Here is a 20,383-nt window from a genome sequence, read left to right as displayed (position 1 = left end):
ACTTAACATGACTATACAGAATCCCACCATATGAATATGCTATAATTTCTTTAGCCTGTCTACTATCATTGGACAATTAAAACTTATAAACAATTACAAGCAATTACAAACAATGCTGAGAAGAAAATATCTAACAAACAGACAACTTGTATTTCAGAGGGAAGTAGTATTAGGTAAACACTAAGAAAGAAAGCACTTTGAAACCCTTTTGCTGTGTTGTTTGCTTAGTTGCTCAGTCATGTCCAACTCTTTACAACCCCATGGACTGTAGCCCACCAGGCACCTCTGTCCATGGGGATTCTCCAGGCAAGAATACTGGAGTGGGTTGCCATCCCTCCTCTAGGGGATCTTCCCAATACAAGGATCAAACCCAGGTCTCCCACATTGCAGGTAGATTCTTTACTGTCTGAGCCACTGGAGAAGCCCTTGAAACCCTTTCAGGGGTACTCATTTTGAAAATTTAAAAAAGGAAAATATTTTAAATCTCTAATATTGTAGGAGGACAGTGAGTATAATAAGAATTAGAGGATTGTAACATGCAAAAAAAGCTCAACATTCAGAAAACAAAGATCATGGCATCTGGTCCCATCACTTCATGGGAAATGGATGGAAAAACAGTGGAAACAGTGTCAGACTTTATTTTTTTGGGCTCCAAAGTCACTGCAGATGCTGATTGCAGCCATGAAATTAAAAGACGCTTACTCCCTGGAAGGAAAGTTATGACCAACCTTGATAGTATATTAAAAAGCAGAGACATTACTTTGCCAACAAAGGTCCGTCTAGTGAAGACTATGGTTTTTCCCGTGGTCATGTATGGATGTGAGAGTTGGACTGTGATCGCCGAAGAATTGATGCTTTTGAACTGTGGTGTTAGAGAAGACTCTTGAGAGTCCCTTGGACTGCAAGGAGATCCAACCAGTCCATTCTAAAGGAGATCAATCCTGGGTGTTCATTGGAAGGACTGATGCTAAAGCTGAAACTGCAATACTTTGGCCACCTCATGCGACAAGTTGACTCACTGGAAAAGACTCTGATGCTGGGAAAGGTTGGGGGCGGGAGGAGAAGGGGACAACAGAGAATGAGATGGTTGGATGGCATCACCGACTCTGTGGACATGAGTTTGAGTGAAGTCCGGGAGTCAGTGATGGACAGGGAGGCCTGGCATGCTGTGATTCATGGGGTCGCAGAGAGTTGGACACGACTGAGCGACTGAACTGAACTGAACTGAACATGCAAAAGAAAACTGGAGTTTTTGAAACGAAAGTTCTCTTTGTGAGTACGTTGGTTTAAGAGTTAAGTTGTTTGGATAGCAGCACAAGATGGTTGAAGAGAAATAACTTTAGCTACATGTGCACAGATTTTTCCTCTGTACAAAAGCCTTCTTTTACATAAAGACAGAACTTTCGTTTTTTATTATTATTATTGGCTATGCTGGGTATTCGCTGTGGCACAGGGGCTTTTCTAGCTGCAGTTTACAAAAGCCTTAAAGCTGGAAAAGGTATAGAACATGGGACTTACAAGTTTGAAATGATTAAAGCTGAGAGAAGAGTCCTAGTCACAAAAACAGAGCAGAATAAACAGGTTCAAATAGTGTTGCAGATAAACATGGCAAAGAAAAAGACAGAGAGCAAGTGAAAGGGGGTTAAAATGGAACTACAGGCTAGTCTCAAGTTGAAAAGAAAGGATAATATCCAAAGGATGGCTCTGCGATGATCAGCCCAAGCAGGGTCAGCATGAAATCCATGGATGCCTCCTGGCTAACAGGATTTTACATCTCCACAATCAATCCTGATCCTTTCAACTCGGAAGAGTATCAGCCAGGGGAAACCAGGGAAACAAAGCAAAAATGCCAATTAATATGCCAACGAGTTTTGCCTGAGTATCTAGACAGCTAGAAACCATGCATGTGACCTAGGCTCTGCAGTTAGATGCTCTTTCTGGGACTCTGAGTGAGGCAAGGAGGCTGACTGCATCAGACTGACCTGTGGCAGCATGCAACAGAGGCAACAGGGCCATTTAAGCCATGCAGAACAGTGGTGATGGATGTGGTGGCTGTGACATTTATGCTCTGAACCAGATTGCTGCAGCTGCCAGCCCCCTGGTTCCTGCCTGTTTTCCAAGCCTGGTTCACCATTTCTCAGCCAACTGAGTGAGTCATCCAATGTCCTTCTAATACATTCATTTCCCACTTTTGTTAGCCAGGTCCCATCGCTGTTCTTTGCCTTCAAGAACCCCAACTGATACAGAGAACATACAGTGATTGGGGCCAGCCTCCAACAGAAAAAAGGAGAAGAGCAGAGATCCCAAGAACTGGGTCCAAAATGGGAAAACTCCTAACACTGACCTATAGACTTGGTCATGCGAGGCCAGAAAAGTAAAAGGCAAGGCATGGTACATAAAGGCTGAACTGGTGACTGGGGATTAGATAACCCTCCTTTCTTCCACTGGGGCTTCCCTTGTGACTCAGCTGGTAAAGAATATGCCTGCAATGTGGGAGACCAGGGTTTGATCCCTGGGTTGGAAAGGGAAAGGCTATCCACTCCAGTATTCTGGTCTGGAGAATCCATGTATAGTCTATGGGGTCACAAAGAGTCAGACACAACTGAGTGATTTTCACTTCACTTCTCTTCCAATGAGATTATCGGGATTATTGGAGGAGAAATGTCTGAATGCTTTTCTCCCCAGCAAGTAGGAACTAGTTGCATGTAGGAAAGGGGAAGGACAGAGAATCAAGAGGAAACTGATGAAGATATCCAGGGCAAAACTGCAGATTTCAATCCAGTTGTTCAAAGGGAGCTTGGTGGAAAGAAGCAAAGGCTCTATAACTTGGGAACAATAAGACACCATGAGCAGGTTGCGTGATTCTTTGTGATACTAGCACAGAGGGAGCTGAGCCCTTGAGCTCATTTGCTTTGCTCACTCAAAGGTGCCTGGTACATTGTAGGTCCTCAATAAGTATGTGTTGAATGAATGAAAGAATCATTGAAATCAGACACCTGCCAGTGACAGATTTAATCTTCTTGACTCCAAAATCACTGCAGATGGTGACTCCACCCATGAAATTAAAAGAAGAAGGCTAAGTGCCAAAGAATTGATGGCTTTGAATTGTGATGCAGGAGAAGACTTTTGAGAGTCCCTTGGACTGCAAAGAGATCAAACCTGTCAATCCTAAAAGAAATCAACCCTGAATATTCATTGGAAGGATTGATGCTGCACCTGAAGCTCTAATACTTTGGCCACCTGATGTGAAGAGCCAACTCATTGGAAAAGACCATAATGCTGGGAAAGATTGAGGGCAAGAAAAGAAGGGGGATGGCAGAGGATGAGATGGCTGGATGGCATTGTTGATTCAATGGACATGAGTTTGAGCAAATTCTGGGAGATAGTGAAGGACAGGGAAGCCTGGTGTGCTGCAGTTCATAGGGTTGCAAAGAGTCACATACAACTTAGTGACTGAACAACAACAGTGCCACCATTAGTTGGTATTTCATCGGGGCACCTCATGTAGGTAGGATGGGATCATATTTGGAGTTTCAATCTAGACCTGTCTGACTCCAAAGTTCAGATTCTTAGTCACTGGGATATACTGTTTACTTCTTGGACTCCAGTAGCATAATGGCTCAGGGTTCTGCCTCCTCTCAAGTCACGTGAAGGCGCCCATCATGATTGCTGGTGCTCACTAAACTGTCACTTGTCCTAGTCACCATCGCCTCCCTCTCTGTGCATCGTCATGGATTTTTCAAGGTGCCAAAGCTCCTCTGAGTTCTGGGCAAATGTGCTTTGGATGTCATGCTTATGAATGAGTATCAGTGATGTGAAGCTCGTATATCAATGTCACACAGAGACTGTAGGGACATTGCTCTTTCAGAGTTGACTCATAGCTCATGTTTCCTTCTCTCCCCGGTACATACACCTGCATTATTCAGATATGAGTTTATGGCGGGGGCTGAATTTGGATGCAGATCTGAGTAACACACATGAGTCAGTATCATCCCCTGGCCCTCCAATGACTAAGGCTTTCTTACAGTCCTTTATGCCAGGTTCTTCTCTGGAGACTCATGTCTCTCAGGAGATTCTTTGGGATCTTCTACAGATAGAATTCTGGTGACCATCCCTCAGCCTCCCAAAGATATCAGACCATATATAAGTTCTATAATAGCAGTAGATACAAGTGAGATTCTCCCTAGGGTCCTTCCTGGACAAGGTTAGCAGTTTCAATCACACAGAATAAATTCTCTTTACACTGCCATTCAATAAAATCAACAAGGTAAAATAAATTTTAAATCGTTTCCATGTTATTTGAAAATATGTTAAAAGCAAAACGATAGTGATAGAAAGCAGGTCTGCAGTCACTTGAGAATTGGGTAGGGGGAGAGGACTGATGGCAAAGGGGTACGAGGAAACTTACTAGGATGCAGGCACTGCCTCTTATCATTTATTTATTTAGTGGCATACTAGATCTTTGTTGCAGCCTGTGGGACCTTGAGTTGCAGTGCATAGCATCTTTTTCTTTTTATAATCCGGCGTGCGGGATCCCTTTTTATAGTCCAGGGAATGAACCCAGGCCCCCTGCACTGGGGGTGTGGAGTCTTAACCACTGGACCACCAGGAAAATCCTTGCCCTCTATCTTGATTGTTCTGGGGGTTCTGTGATTGTCCCACCTGTTGGGTGAGCTTAGAGTCCTTCAGAAGCAAACCCAGAGGGAAGAACTTGGGTGAAAGAAGTTATGTGGGAGATGATTCCAAGAAATGCAGAAGTATAGAGGAAGCATGGAAAGACAGGGAAGAGAAAAAAAGGACACATTAATAATGGGAATACCAGACCACCTGACCTGCCTCTTGAGAAACCTGTATGTAGGTCAGGAAGCAACAGTAGGAACTGGACATGGAACAACAGACTGGTTCCAAATAGGAAAAGGGGTACATCAAGGCTGTATATTGTCGCCCTGTTTATTTAACTTATATGCAGAGTCCATCATGAGAAACACTGGGCTGGAAGAAGCACAAGCTGGAATCAAGATTGCTGGGAGAAATATCAATAACCTCAGACATGCAGATGACACCACCCTTATGGCAGAAAGTGAAGAAGAACTAAAGAGCTTCTTGATGAAAGTGAAACAAGAGAGTAAAAAAGTTGGCTTAAAGCTCAACATTCAGAAAACTAAGATCATGGCATCCAGTTCCGTCATTTCACGGCAAATAGATGGGAAAACAGTGGAAACAGTGGCTGACTTTATTTTTTTGAGCTTCAAAATCACTGCAGATGGTGACTGCAGCCATGAAATGAAAAGATGCTTAATCCTTGGAAGGAAGTTATGACCAACCTAGACAGCATATTAAAAAGCAGAGACATTACTTTGCCAACAAAAGTCCGTCTAGTCAAGGCTATGGTTTTTCTAGTAGTCATGGATGGATGTGAGAGTTGGACTATAAAGAAAGCTGAGCACCAAAGAATTGATGCTTTTGAACTGTGGTGTTGGAGAAGACTCTTGAGAGTCCCTCGGACTGCGAGGAGATCCAACCAGTTCATCCTAAAAGAGATCAGTCCTGGGTATTCATTGAAAGGACTGATGTTGAAGCTGAAACTACAATACTTTGGCCACCTCATGTGAAGAGTTGACTCACTGGAAAAGACTCTGATGCTGGGAGGGATTGGGGGCGGGAGGAGAAGGGGACGACAGAGAATGAGATGGCTGGATGGCATCACTGACTTGATGGACTTGAGTTTGAGTGAACTCCGGGAGTTGGGGATGGACAGGGAGGCCTGGCGTGCTGTGATTCATGGGGTCACAAAGAGTCAGACATGACTGAGCGACTGAATTGAACTGAATGATGCATCTACTACAGTGGGCAACTGGTGCTCAAGCCTGCCTTGTTTTGACTTGAGGTGTATTTCATAATCTTTCACTGTTTCTTAGACATTTTATTTTAAATATTATCTTTAGGATTAACTTAAAAGCTAAGATAATGTCAATTTCCTCCAGCAAATTTTTGTTTTCTTCAACCAAGTACCTGATGGTTCATGCAATCAAAGGCAAGACTGGGTTACTGAGATGACCCACTGGAGGGTACCTACCCTTACTTTTTGAAATAGGGGTTTTCTGGGTCCCAGTCAAGGGCAGAAGATCTCCACCTTCAGATGTGTTGAATCCCAACCCCTGTTTCTTAAACCTCAGGTGTCCATGAAGTTACTCCATTTTAAAGCTATTCCCCTCAGATTAACAAATGCCTCCAGAGTAAAACAGTAGCTCTTTAGCATATTTAACAGGAGGGGGATCCTTACCTTTGGCACCTTTGTCTCTGATGCCCCTCATCTCCTTTATTTGGTATAAGCAAATGCCCCTTGGACAGAAATGGCTTCAGTTAATCCCAAGTTCCAATTCTTTCCCAGGTTTAAGGCCTGCCACATTGATGATTTTTAGTAAATGCTTCTTGGTATTTATCCAACTTCTCAGTTGTCTTTAGTGAAGTGATAAAGCGACTCATTTAATGAGGCCCCAAAAGCCAGGAAGTGAAGAGAGACAAATCTAGATGATCCTATAGATTCACTCCTGTCCCTCTTGTAGTGTTGTGGTAGATTAGATTATTGTTCAGCAAATATTCATTCTACCTAACCCACTGGCACAGTGGTAAAGAATCTACCTGCCAATGCAGGAGACGCAAGAGATTCAGGTTTGATCCCTGGTTTGGGAGAATCTCCTGGAGTAGGAAATGGCAACCCACTCCAGTATTCTTGCTTGGAGAATCAATCCCATGGACAGAGGAGCCTGGTGGGCTACAGTCCATGGGGTCACAGAGCAGATATGACTGAGCACAGCACAGCACAGCAACCTTCCTAAGAAGAGTCTACTTTCCAGTTCTTTTGATGTTGAAGCTGGCTGGGTGACTTGCTTTGACTACTGAGCTGTTGCCCAATATGCTTGCATATTTGGACTTGCCCTCCTGCATCTATCTCCCTCATTGCCATGAGAACTTTCCTTAAGAAGCTGCTGCCCCTTCAGCCTGGGCCCCAGAATAAGCACACATGAAAGCAGTCTTGAGACCAACCTGCAGAACAGCCAACTCCAACTGGACTTGCAAATGGAAGCAGAGGCACCCAGGTGAGCCCAGTTTAAGTACATTGACCCCGCGCCCCCCCGCCCCCCAGCTAACCTACAGTTGCATGAGAGACAGCAAATGATAATTCTTTTTAAGTCACTGCATTTAGGGGATAGTTAGATAGTACTTTTGCTGTAATAACTACTCATTTAGGTATGTGAGTTATCACAACAGAAAATAAGGCTATTATCAGAATCTGAGCTCCAGAAGCTTCTCTCTTCTAACAGGTCATTCCTCAACCAGGAGACTCTCATTTTTACACAATTGCCTAGATGCTCCCCATCTTCTATTCTGTACAAGTGTCAATAGTATCTTGGGAGTTTGATTTATCACTTGGAAAACTCCCGTATATTTATGCCAGGCTTAAGCATGTGTCTCTGTGGGATAAATGAGGAATAATATCTGTGCTGCATCTCCAGAATGTTTTCCTCACTAACTCTTATTTGCATTTATACTGTGCAGCACGAGCAGTGTGTGTGGGCCTCTGTTCCTTTTGCACAATAGTAGAAAGGTTGATCAAAATCATTTTGCATGCTATTACCAAAAAGAAATCCTAATATCTCAGTTGAACACCCATTGCCCAAACTTAACAAATCAATTTTGTCATGTGCGTTTTTTGCAGTTTCATATTGATTGCTGACATATAGGAATGCTCTTGATTCCTGTATATTGATGTGTTCAATGACCTTGCTGAATCCTCTTTAGTTTTCATTCAGTTCAGTTCAGTTCAGTTGCTCAGTCGTGTCCGACTCTCCGTGACCCCGTGAATCACAGCACGCCAGGCCTCCCTGTCCATCACCAACTCCCGGAGTTCACTCATTTGTTCATATATCCTCTTTTGAATTTTCTATGCTGACAATCATATTTGTATATAATGAGTAGGTCATTTTTCTTCCTCGTTTTCTTATATCTTTTGTTTCCTTTTTATGTCTTTTTGCATTGGCTAGACCCTCCGGTATGATACGGGATAGTAACAATGATAGCATGACATCCTTGCCATATTTTAAAGAAAATGCTTTTAAAATTCCACTATTATGTGTAATGTTTGCTATAGGTTTTTAGTGGGTTAAGGAAGTTCCTTTTTATTTCTGTTTTGCTAAAATATATATTTTAATAATTGACCATTGTCTTTTATTGAAAGTTTTTTCTGTATCTATTAGAACGATTACATGTATTTTCTATTTTAATCTGCTGATGTGGTAAATTATGCTGCATTTATCTCCATAAGTGAAGAAGCTGAATAAGAGAGGCATTATCGATTTCTTTGAATGAATGGTAAAATGAGCCTGCAAAAATATTCAGACGTGGTGTCTTTCAGCTGGGGAAACCTAATTAGTAATTCAATTTTTTCATGAGTATGTCCCTGAATAATATAATTGTTTTCACCATGAAGCAAATCACACAAAGGAGAGTACAAAACATATTTGCATCTATTAAAAATAATAGTAACCTGAACACCTGTAGGTCTACAAGATAAAGAAATAGCATCAGTTCTTTAGAAGTTTCCTGTGTAACCCTCCAAGGTCATGTCTCTTTCTCCCCCATGTAGGGATAACCATGTTCTGAATTTTGTATACAGAATGTCCTTAGTTTTCTTTGTAGTTTTAACTCTACCTATGTATCCCTGGGCAATATTATTTAATTCTGCCTATTTTTGAACTCCATATAAAATGTATCATACCATTATAAATTTATGCACGATTTTCTTCTTTTGCCCTATATTTCGTTTTTGGAATCCATCCTTTGAAATTGAAATGTGTAAACTCAGGGTCAGATTTTGTCTTTATTTTATATTTTAAAGTTTTTTCACCAAGGACTTTTTGCATTAACGTTGATTTTTAAACGTATACTATCAAAACGTTATTTACCTTGATGACTGCATCTTTGAGAGCTTGCTTCAATTCTGTGCCCAAGGCAAAAGCCTCCCTCACTTCGTCCTGGTTGCAGCCCTGCCATAGTCTAAACTAATTATCTCCAGGTTGCACTTTAGCAATAGCTTCCTAACTGGTCTCTCCACTTCTGTATACTCTTGCCAGCCATCTTTGATCCGCTCTTCACATCACTGCCCCACTGATCTTTTGAAAAGACAAATTGATTATGTCACTTCTCTTTTTCAAACCATTCAATTGTCTCAATCTATTTGGAACAAAATCCAAATTCCACGTAAAACCCTTTACAGACTAGATTTCACCTTCTTCCCTAACTCCCTCTTCTGCCACTCTGCCTTTGAATGCCCTGACTTCACTGGTAAACTTTCCATTCCTGGAATATGCTAAATTCATTCCCACATTGGGATCTTAACACAGGCCATTCTTTAAATGGGTAGTAGTGTTAATTGCTCAGTCATGTACTTTTTGGACCCCATGGACTATAGCCTGCCAGGTTCCTCGATCTGGGCAAGAATATTGGAATGGGTTGCCATTTCCTTCTCCTTCTCTCTTCTTTAAATGGGTGATTACTTCCAATCTTTTAAATTTCAGATTAAGTCATCTCTTTAGAGAGGCTGTCCAATTTAAAGTAAATCCTCTCCTCATGTATCTATTTCTCTGTTCTTTTTCCTTCTTAATACTTTGACAACAAATATTAGTAGAGTTTACTTGCTTTTTAACTTATTTTCTGTCTTTCCTTTTAAACTCTAAGATCTTTGAGGGAGCTTAGTGCTTTGCTCACTTCCACATAACTCAATATTTAGCAGTCAAATACTAAATAATTAAAACTAGAAAAGATAAATAAGAACAATAAAACTCCAAGCAAATGGATTTTTGGGAAAAAAAAAAAACCTCCATGTAAAATGGCATTAATATTCACTAATACTAAACCAATCTGGCCATAACAAGGGTCATAAAGCTGATCATTTCCTTTGAACCTGTAGATCTATATTTGAGATTATAATCTAAGAATATAACTTGAAATTTTTATTTATTTAAAATATCCATATATTAATTATTTGTTAAGGTTAAAAAATATGGGAAATAACCCATAATGTTTCCTGTTTTCATTCTCCTTCTCCAGCCTAGATAAACCCAACTGTATGTTGTTTCTTTGGCAGAACCCAAGCAGATAAGCATTATTAGAGATAAACCACTAGGTCAGGCAAAATATAATTGGCAGGACTTTTAAGATCACCCAATTCAGATGAGTAATCATTTCCCTGAAATGCTGTTGTGTTTTGGATGAAGCTGTTCTTCTCCCTACAGATGTTATTTCAATATTCACCATTCTCCTGGGATCAAAAGAGCCACTGTCTACAAAGCCAAATAAACCAGAAAACCTGAGAGTTACTCATGGGACTGCCTCCTGATCCATTGTATTACTGAGTCCTATTGTTTCCACCTCAGGAAATAGATCTTGAACTCATCACTTCTATGCTATCTTCACTGCCACCACTATCAGAACCACCAGATGGATAACTGAAATATTCTCTTAATTAGTTGCTCCATTTTCATTCTACAGCTTTTCTCCTATCCATTGTCTACACAGCAGATTGATCTGTTTTTTAAATGTATAAGACTAATTTATACACATAATAGATCCATATAGCAATTTATAAAGACAAAGTTACATACTCCCTCTACCCCTTTCCAACCGAAACTCCCCAAAGTAAACCAGCTGCCCATTCTTTTCTCTGTGCTCTGCATAAATATAGATTGATTCTTTCTTATTTCTAAAAAATGGTAACATTATACACAATATATGTTATAATTTACTTATTTTTTACCTAATAACCTGTCATGGACATTCTTTCATGTTGGTATACAGTTCTTTCCCTTTCTCTTTTTTATATAGCTGTATATTATTCCAGACAATGGAAGTTCAGTTCAGTTCAGTTCAGTTCAGTCGCTCAGTCGTGTCCGACTCTCCGCGACCCCATGAATCACAGCACGCCAGGCCTCCCTGTCCATCACCAACTCCCGGAGTACACTCAAACTCATGTCCACAGAGTCGGTGATGCCATCCAGCCATCTCATTCTCCGTCGTCCCCTTCTCCTCCCGCCCCCAACCCTTCCCAGCATCAGAGTCTTTTCCAGTGAGTCAACTCGTCGCATGAGGTGGCCAAAGTATTGCAGTTTCAGCTTTAGCATCAGTCCCTCCAATGAACATCCAGGATTGATCTCCTTTAGAATGGACTGGTTGGATCTCCTTGCAGTATAAGGGACTCTCAAGAGTCTTCTCCAACACCACAGTTCAAAAGCATCGATTCTTCGGCGATCAGCCTTCTTCACAGTCCAACTCTCACAACCATACATGACCACGGGAAAAACCATTGCCTTGACTAGACGGACCTTGGTTGGCAAAGTAATGTCTCTGCTTTTTAATATACTATCAAGGTTGGTCATAACTTTCCTTCCAAGGAGCAAGCGTCTTTTAATTTCATGGCTGCAATCAGCATCTGTAGTGATTTTGGAGCCCAAAAAAACAAAGTCTGACACTGTTTCCACTGTTTTTCCATCTATTTCCCATGAAGTGATGGGACCAGATGCCATGATCTTTGTTTTCTGAATGTTGAGCTTCAAACCAACCTTTTCACTCTCCTCTTTCACTTTCATCAAGAGGCTTTTGAGTTCCTCTTCACTTTCTGCCATAAGGGTAGTGTCATCTGCATATCTGAGGTTATTGATATTTCTCCCAGCAATCTTGACTCCAGCTTGTGCTTCTTCCAGCCCAGCGTTCCTCATGATGTACTCTGCATATAAGTTAAATAAGCAAGGTGACAATATACAACCTTGACGTACACCTTTTCCTATTTGGAACCAGTCTGTTGTTCCATGTCCAGTTCTAACTGTTGCTTCCTGACCTGCATACAGGTTTCTCAAGAGGCAGGTCAGGTGGTCTGGGATTCCCATCTCGTTCAGAATGTTCCACAGTTTAGTGTGATACAGAAATTAAATTGGTAACTTCCTCAGTGACAAACATTCCATAGCATGGCCTTTTAAAAATGTAAGTGAGATCATGACTCTTTCCTTCAAAACTTTCCTTTTCCTGTGGAATAAGATCCACATTACCTACCATGGCCTGCAAGGCTCTGGTATGATACAGCCCTTGTTTCTCTTTAATTCACCTTACACCCCTGCCTTGCCTTGTTCATCATAATCCATACTGGCCTTCTAATAAGGTTTTTTTTTCCCCCACACTCATAATTCTTGTATATTTTTAACTCTTAACCTGTAAAGATTTCCCCTGACTATCGTCCTCTTGCTCGGCATGGCAACCCACTCTAGTATTCTTGTCTGGAGAATCCCATGGACAGAGGAGACTGGAGAGCTACAGTCCATAGGGTCGCAAAGAGTTGGACACGACTGAAGTAACTGAGCAGACACACATGCACACATCCTCCCCTTGTTCACTCATTTAAATTATGTTTTCCTCAAAATAATTGCATTTTCAGCAACACGGATGCAACTTAGAGATGATACTAAGTGAAATAAGTCAGAAAGAGCAGGACAAATACCATATGATATCATTTACATATGGAATCTAGAATATGGAATGAATGAATCTATCTACAGAGCAGAGATAGACTCACAGACATAGAGACCTATGGTTGTGCGTGGCAGCGAGGAGGGAGAGGGATGGATTGGAAATTTGGGATTGGTACATACAAACTATGAAAAACAGAAAAAAAAAAAGAAGTTCCCCTCTTAAACACTTTCATAACATCTTGTAAACACCTTCACGGTACTCATCACCAGTTATAATAATCTATAAGAAATTATATTTATATATTGTATTTTTTTAATGTCTGATTATTTCATCTCTGTCTCCTCCACTAGGTACCATGTTCTATGAGAACAGAGACAATGTTTTGCTGTACTGAACCACCAACACCTCCTAGCACAATACTCAAAGGCAAAAAACATTGAGTGAATAGATTGTATATGCTACACCAAGGAATCAATCATAGTGTGTGCTTAGTCATTCAGTTGTGTTTGGTTCTTTGTGACCCTACAGACCGTAGCCTGGCAGGCTCCTCTGTCCATGGAATTTTCCAGGCAAGAGTACTAGAGTAGGTTGCCATTTCCTCCTCCAGAGGATCTTCCCAATCCAAGGATTGAACCCACATCTCTTGGGTCTCTTGCATTGGCAGGAGGATTCTTTACCACTGAGCTACCTAGGAAGTCCTAAGGAATCATTGGGCAGTGAGTTAATAGAATTTAATGTTAATTAATTTTTTAAATGATATGAAAAAAATATGTTGGATGTCTATACAGACACCCATGGATGTCTATACAGACATCCATGGATGTCTATATGAAATTATACATACAACACATACACATATACATATATGAAAAACTGGTAAAATACTGTAAAAGGAGCATTGACCTGGGAAAGTTATGACTCTGTCACTAATTAGTTGGTGACCTAGGAAATGTCACTTTACACTTAATCTCCAGGAATAAATGACTGTCAGTAGGTATGGTATTGCCCCCTAGTGTTGAATACTCCTGGAGGTACTACCGACCTTTAGAGGATAGGGACCAAGTAAACTAGTGAATGAAAGTCGCTCAGTCGCATCCGACTCTTCAAGACCCCATAGACTATACAAGTCCATGGAATTCTCCAGGCCAGAATACTGGAGTCGGGAACCATTCCTCTCTCCAAGGGATTTTCCCAATCCAGGGATCGAGCCCAGGTCTCCCACATCGCAGGTGGCTTCTTTACCAGCTGAGCCACCAGGGAAGCCCAAGACTTCCTGCAAAACATGGGAATCTTCCTTACATGAAAATTTTTTGTGTGTCCTTCTTATCTTTTAAATGTCCTCAGTATAGGTGAAAAACCTGTATATATATATATAATCAGTATATATATGAACAACTATTTTGCATATGAACACAAGGGTTTTTTATTTTGCTTTTTTTAATTTATTTTTTAAATGGAGGAAAATTACAATGTTGCATTGGTTTCTGCCATACAACAATGCAAATCAGCCATAATTATACATATATCACTTTCCTCTTGAGTCTCCCTCTTTTCACCACATCCCACCCTTCTAGTTCCTCATAGAGCACCAGACTGGGCTACCTGTGTTATTGAGCAACTTCTCACCAACACTCTTTCTAATTATTACACAATTCTAACAGTGTGTGCTTTGGGAATGCATCCACAGTGGACACTGAGGACAGATTAGCATTGTCACCAGAGGTGGCCAAATCACCATACTTGTGTCAGTTGGTATTTGGAGCTTTCACATTCATGGAGATTTACAGGAGCCAACAAAGGATGATTTGATTATATTTTCTAGACTAGTTATATCTGAGCATTTACATACTGAACTACAAATCACTGTATTGTAAATTACTTTTTTGTACTTTTTATATCATATATAGGACATTATTTTGATTTAAAACAAGGTCACGTATGTAAATGAAATTTATAAATTATCCCTGAATTTCATTTTAGGCTAATACAAGAGACACTGTGAAGACAGTTCTTAAAAAAAGGTGTGTAGGATAAGATGATGGATTAAATGATGATTAAGATCTTTTCTAAAAGTCTTACTAATCTTTAATAAGGTTAAGGATTCTTTTTATTTTGGTCTTTGCATTACTTGGCTTATATTTCACCATATAATTGGTAATTAAAAAACAAACACACATTAAAAAAAAACACGTCTCCTGTACTGAATGTTTAGACAGTTACCTAAAGGTGGTGAAGCCAAATGATTTTCCCAATTTTGCTTGCTAGATAATAGTCTCATGATTCTACAATTTCAAATTTTGGGGAAATTGTGAGTTTATTACATATTTTAGGTATTCACCAAATAATTGTGTCTAGGCTTGATAGTGAAGAAACTGAAACACGAATAACTAATGTATTTTTTAAAAATGAAAAAGCTGCTCACTATGGGATTAGGTTCACAGATTTGAAACTGCAACCTCTCCCTATTCTCCTTCTGTTTTTTTTCATCAGTTACAATGTACTATGCATTTTAATCTTATGTTGCTTTCTCTCCCTTTTCTCTCACCCCAACACGCACACTGGAATACATACAGGAATTCCTAGAATAGAAACGGAGAATGCTATCTATTTTGCTCACCGTCGCCTCCCCATGTATAGAACTGTGCTGGGCACACAGGAGGAGCTCCATGAGTATCTGTTGTATGAATGGGTGAGGAATACACGCAATAAGCAAAAACGACTGCGTGGAGCGCCACTTCCACCAGAATTCTAGGAGGACTGTGGGCGGGACCAGTAAATTGACTTATTTTTGAGATTGAGGATTCCTCAGCGCTCGTAGAAATTGCGAGTGCATTCTTATACTCGTTGGCATGTATTGATGTGTGAAGGGTTTGTGAACTCCGCGCGCAGAGCTGTCCAGGCTGGAAACCGAACTAACACTAATATGCAAAGTCCGCATAATGTTCTCAAATTGACCTCATCAGAAACACATTTTTGTAAGTGCGTGGGTCTTCCGTTCTCTTGTACTCTGTACAGGACAATTTAGGATTACCTCTTCACCGGAGATTAATGGTGAGGATGGGAAGAAGGGTGGTGGCTCCAAAAAGCGCAAACAGGGGAAACGAGCTAACACTCACTTTTCGAAAAACAAACGCTAATTCAGTATCTAATTCCCACCTTATATCAAATCCCGCGCTCCTCCTAACCCCGCATCTGCCTCTACCCCGCCCTCTCTGATACCTACGGTGGGCGGAGCAGAGAAAAGACGTTCTCTGCTCCCCCCAAATTGGTTACGCCCGCCCCGAGTTGTGGTTTTCCATATTTGAGCAAACACTGAGGAAACGGAACCGCTAACGTAGGCCGCCGACCAAATGACAGCGGAGCAGCACACACGAGGGCCGAGAAGGAAGCAAAACACGAAAAAAGGCAATAGTGTAGCAGCCACGTGAGGCAGGCGGTGCCAGCCGCCCTCCGAGTGAGAACTTCAACTCCCGGCTTGCAGCTGGGCGGTTACCCTCCCAGGACTACAACTCCCAGGGTGCTGCGGGAGCGGCCACCCGCCACTCCTCCCGCCCCTCCCCCGCCCCTCCCGGCCGGATCGGCGTGCGCCTGCGCACGGGAGGCCGGAGGAGTCTTACCCTAATGTAAGATGGTGGCCCGTCTGGCTGTGGAACCCACCGAAAGCTGAGAGTCTCTCTCTCAGCCGTAAAGGTCGGACTCGCTGAAGCAATCAGACCCGGTTCTGAAGAGTTTTTTTTCCCCGACACTCGTTCAGTGGTCTCTTGTGAGGACGCGGCAGCGCGTGGAGTCGGCTAAGGGAAAAGCGAGGCAAGGCAGGCGGGTGAGTCTATGCGGGGCTGGGCTTTAGGGGAAACCCAGGGCTGACCGGCTACGAGAGAGCGGAGGCTTCGCTGGGACTGTGCAGGCCGCACCCCCCTTTCTCCCCACCCCCCCGCCTCATCTTCACCCTCCTCCTCGATCTTCCTCCTCCTCCTCTTCCTCCCTCTCCCCTCTACGCCACAGCAGTTACCACCAGGAAAAGGGAGCTGGGCAGAAGGCAGCGCGGCGGCGGGCGCCGGCTGCTTCGAAAATCTCTTCAATTGGGCAGCTGAGGCGGCTGCTCGTCTTCAGCGCTTTCCTCTACATTTTTGTAGGAGCAGCAATCTTAGGTCTCAGGACTCCTTGTTTTCCCAGCCCCCTCGCCCCTCTCTTACGTCCTTTCCCGGTGGACCCCGTCTCCCAGGACCAAAGCCATCACTCCCACTCTGACCCGTGCCGCTGCTGCTGCTCGTTAATCCTACTGCTCGTTGCCCACTCGTCCTGCTGCTTGTGTTTTTTTTTTTTTTTTTTTTTGCCACCGCTCTGGACTTAGCCTTTGCACCCCCCCTGTTGCTTGCAGTCAGCCCCTCAGCCTGTCTTGCTACCCGTTTTGCTGTCTTTCCTTTAACCACATCTGTCATTTTTAAAGCTGCCCCTTAACTATCTCGATTGTGCCGCTGCTCGTTCTAACCCACCTGTTTCACAGCTTTCTTGGGTATTGTTCTTTCCCTCCCTCTTTCCTAACTGATTCTTTCAGCATACTCTTCCAGAAAAAAAAAAAAAAGAAAGAAAGGGACGCCCCGTGTTGGCCCCTGAAAAGTCAAGGAAGTTGGGAAGTGAATGAAGTGAGGTAGGATACGATTAAACATTTTGAGTGAAGATCGTTTATTCAGGCTACTCCGGAGAGGAGCGTCTTCGGTTTGCTCCCAGTGATCAGTGTGGATTATTCGCCCTGTTGGGACGTGTTTTTTTTTTTTTTCTCTCATTTTGGACCGGTTTCTCCATGCTACCAAACGTTCTTCTGGATTGCATCTCCCCAGGACACTTAGTATGGGCTCTGATTATACCAACAAATATTAGCCTAGGTGTTTAAAAATAAGATAAATCTGGCACACAATCAAATTCATCTGTGAGCTTCACGAGCAAATATTAGTGGTATTTTCATTATATGCAGGTTATATGTGGGTTACGGATTCCTTCCAAATTGAGAATTGATTATTGACTCAGTTTTATTGATGTTCAGCTTAATTGATGACTATTTATAGTTTGGAAATTTCCTCTCTGGCTAATACCAGATTGTCTTAATATTTTTGGATTTGGTAAGTTCTTTTAACATTTCTAGAATGGTAGGTATCAGAATACATTATCTTCTTTTGAAAACCATTAAGTATATAAGCAAAAGAAAAATCGATTTTTTTCTAGAATGAAATCCCTCTTTTTTTTCCATAGGAAAAAAGGGTGCTGGGAAAAGAAATGACAAAGCTGTGCACATAGATGCATTTGGTAACACTCACTGTCATTATTGTTTACATTAAGAAACAGAAAGCTAGAAGCCAAGGGTGGCTTATGATGTCTGTTTTGGTGAAAGCGAAATTAAAATGTCCTGAGTAATGGCATAAAGTGAAGGAGCTTTTGCTATAATCAGACTACTGTGAAGTAAAGAATTACCAGAAAAACAAACAGGATTACATAGATCAGATACATACATCTCAAATTTAAACAGGAATAAGACATTGTATTCATAAGATATATATAAAAATGTTAAAAGTCATAGTAGCAGTCTCATGCAGCAATATACCTCTTACTTGCAAAAGCAATAATACCTCAAGTGCAAATATAAATACATACAGCTGCCTTTTAAATCACTTTTGGAGATGACTGCATTGTGATTTTTACATATTTTACCTGTAGTACTTGAGAAATCTTATATTTGACATGACATTCACTTGATTGTGATAAATGGTCTGTTTCACCAAATGTAAACCAAGGTTAGGAAAAGATGTTTATAAAGCTTCATTTTTCCTTTCAGCCACTTAAGCCACAATTTGGGGAAACTGAATTAATCCCTACTCTTCTGAGATTTAGAAGCAATTTATGTAGCAAACCTTGTGTTGAGTTATAACCTGAGTTTTTTTGTTTTTTTAAGTATTACTTTTAGTTTATGTTAGTAGGAAAATATTTAATACAACTGATCTTCAACTCTAAGCAAAAAATACATTTTTTTTTTGTAATACACTGGTGGAGAAGCTTTCTACTATGAAAAATCCGAATGGGTTTAGAAACCTTTGGCAGTCATGCTTTGCTGAATTGTAAGCAATGTATTCTAGAAGAGGACTGTCTGGCAGAAGAACGTAAATAATTTTAATATATCTTTTCTTTTGTAAAGCTATTTTGCTTCAATAAAAAATGTTCTCAAGTAGTTTCCTCCACTCTACTTTTTTTACCTGCAGTCATCAGATGCTTATTTTCAGCACTGTGAAGTCAAAATGAATTCACTTTGGGATCTTTAACACATCTGAAGAAGATAATCTAAAGTGCTTTGATATTTTGATAGGAAATAGAGAGCTGAGATTTCAAAATATTTTTGTATGGTTTATTGCAGCTTCCTAATTTTATGGGGTTTTTTTTGGGAGGTGGGGATAGTTTGAAATACTTTCTGCCGGGTTCAGTAGTTGAATTCCAGTTGAATAGATTATTTCTAAAGGAGGGTTTTTGAATGTGGATTACTTAAGGTTTACTTATTATAAAATTTGTTTATAAAGTTCTATAGACAAACCTTTTATGAGGGATAAGACTTATAATCAAATGGCAAAGTGCAGAAAAATTGTTTTGTAATGCCCTTCAACTTCAGTCTGAATGGAGCACTAGTGATAACTTGCAGTTTATTACTTTGTAAAAGAAAGAGAGCATTGCTTAAGGATGAACATCTTGCATTAGGGGAGTTTTATTTTTCAGGTGATGTTTTATGTATATATATTAAGTTAATGAAAAAATACCTTCTCAGTTTAAGCACTATGATTTTAGAAATCTTCCCTTTCTCTCCTTCACTACTCATGTCTTAAGGTTAAGCCACACTGTTGATTAAAAAATTTTTTTTTCTTTTTGGTGCCTGCAAATAGCACTTGATTGAATCGGTTTCAACTCAGTGTTACTATTTTTATAGACCATTCAAGTGAAGTAGAAAGTTTTGATTTGTGAAAACTTAAGCATTTGCTGAAAATTCAGTTTTTTGTCATTAAATATACTACTGTCTTGACTTTTTGTGAAGAAAGTTACATTCAGCTGGTTCTAAAGAAAAACAGTAGGGAAATAGGTTATAGAGATTTTTAGTGCTCTAGAAATAGTATAACTAGAATGTACTACATACTTTTCTCAAAGGATTTCTTAATCTAAGTGGAACTTGTAAATGGTTTTCATCCCACTGGAGTAGCATATATTGATAAAATTTGTTAACACATTTTGAGATTTAAAAAAGTTTGTGTTTAACTCAGATATTAATAAAAATGTGCAAATGGCCCATTCTTTGTGGTAATACCCTTGATATTTTAAAAAGTAATGTTTTTTCTCAAAAGTCGAGAGTATACAAATGATAAAGATGGGCGTTATTTACTCAGTGATGTGATGAAAGAAGATAAGTGGGACCTTTAATCCTATATTTAGTGGTTTTCTGAAAATGTTTTTGATATTATGTGGTCTTCTTTATTAGAAAAGATTGTGTGGTGAATGTCAACTTTTTCAGGTGTAATAATATTAATCCAATAGGTTTTGTCTCAATTCTTTTTCATAGCATGATTCTTGGATTTTTTAATGAGAAAGTAGTTTATAGAACAAAATTTCAACACTCTTTTGGCCCCTTAGATTAGCTTTCCTATAGCAGTTTTTCTTTTACTGGAAAAGGGAAATTACATGCTACTAAAAAGAAGATCATTACCTTTACTTGCTAGGAAAATGAAACTTTAAAGATAGGGCAAGTACACGGCAATTTGAGTATCTTTTTCTTCTAAGAAGTTTATCTGTGAGTGTGGTTTCTTTCTTTCTAAACTCTGTTTATATAAGAAAGTTGTCC

The 20,383-nt window shown here is 40.5% G+C and overlaps 1 protein-coding gene across 6 annotated transcripts in view; it reads left to right on the top strand.

The window, feature by feature from the left end:
- The first annotated feature begins 16,120 nt into the window (after nt 1-16,120).
- CNOT4 (CCR4-NOT transcription complex subunit 4) overlaps nt 16,121-20,383 on the top strand; it is a 146,921-nt gene continuing 142,658 nt past the window's right edge. For all 6 annotated transcript variants that reach the window (XM_055421315.2, XM_055421313.2, XM_055421314.2 and 3 more), the window contains exon 1: nt 16,121-16,339. The gene's annotated coding sequence lies outside the window, so the exon portion shown is untranslated. The remainder of the gene's footprint in view (nt 16,340-20,383) is intronic.

The sequence above is a fragment of the Moschus berezovskii genome, chromosome 3, assembly GCF_049115385.1.
Source record: "Moschus berezovskii isolate FMDL1 chromosome 3, NW_MosBer_1.0, whole genome shotgun sequence".
Classification (NCBI taxonomy): domain Eukaryota; kingdom Metazoa; phylum Chordata; class Mammalia; order Artiodactyla; family Moschidae; genus Moschus; species Moschus berezovskii.
Note: the sequence above shows the minus strand (reverse complement) of the source record. Positions and strands in the feature narration are given on the sequence as shown.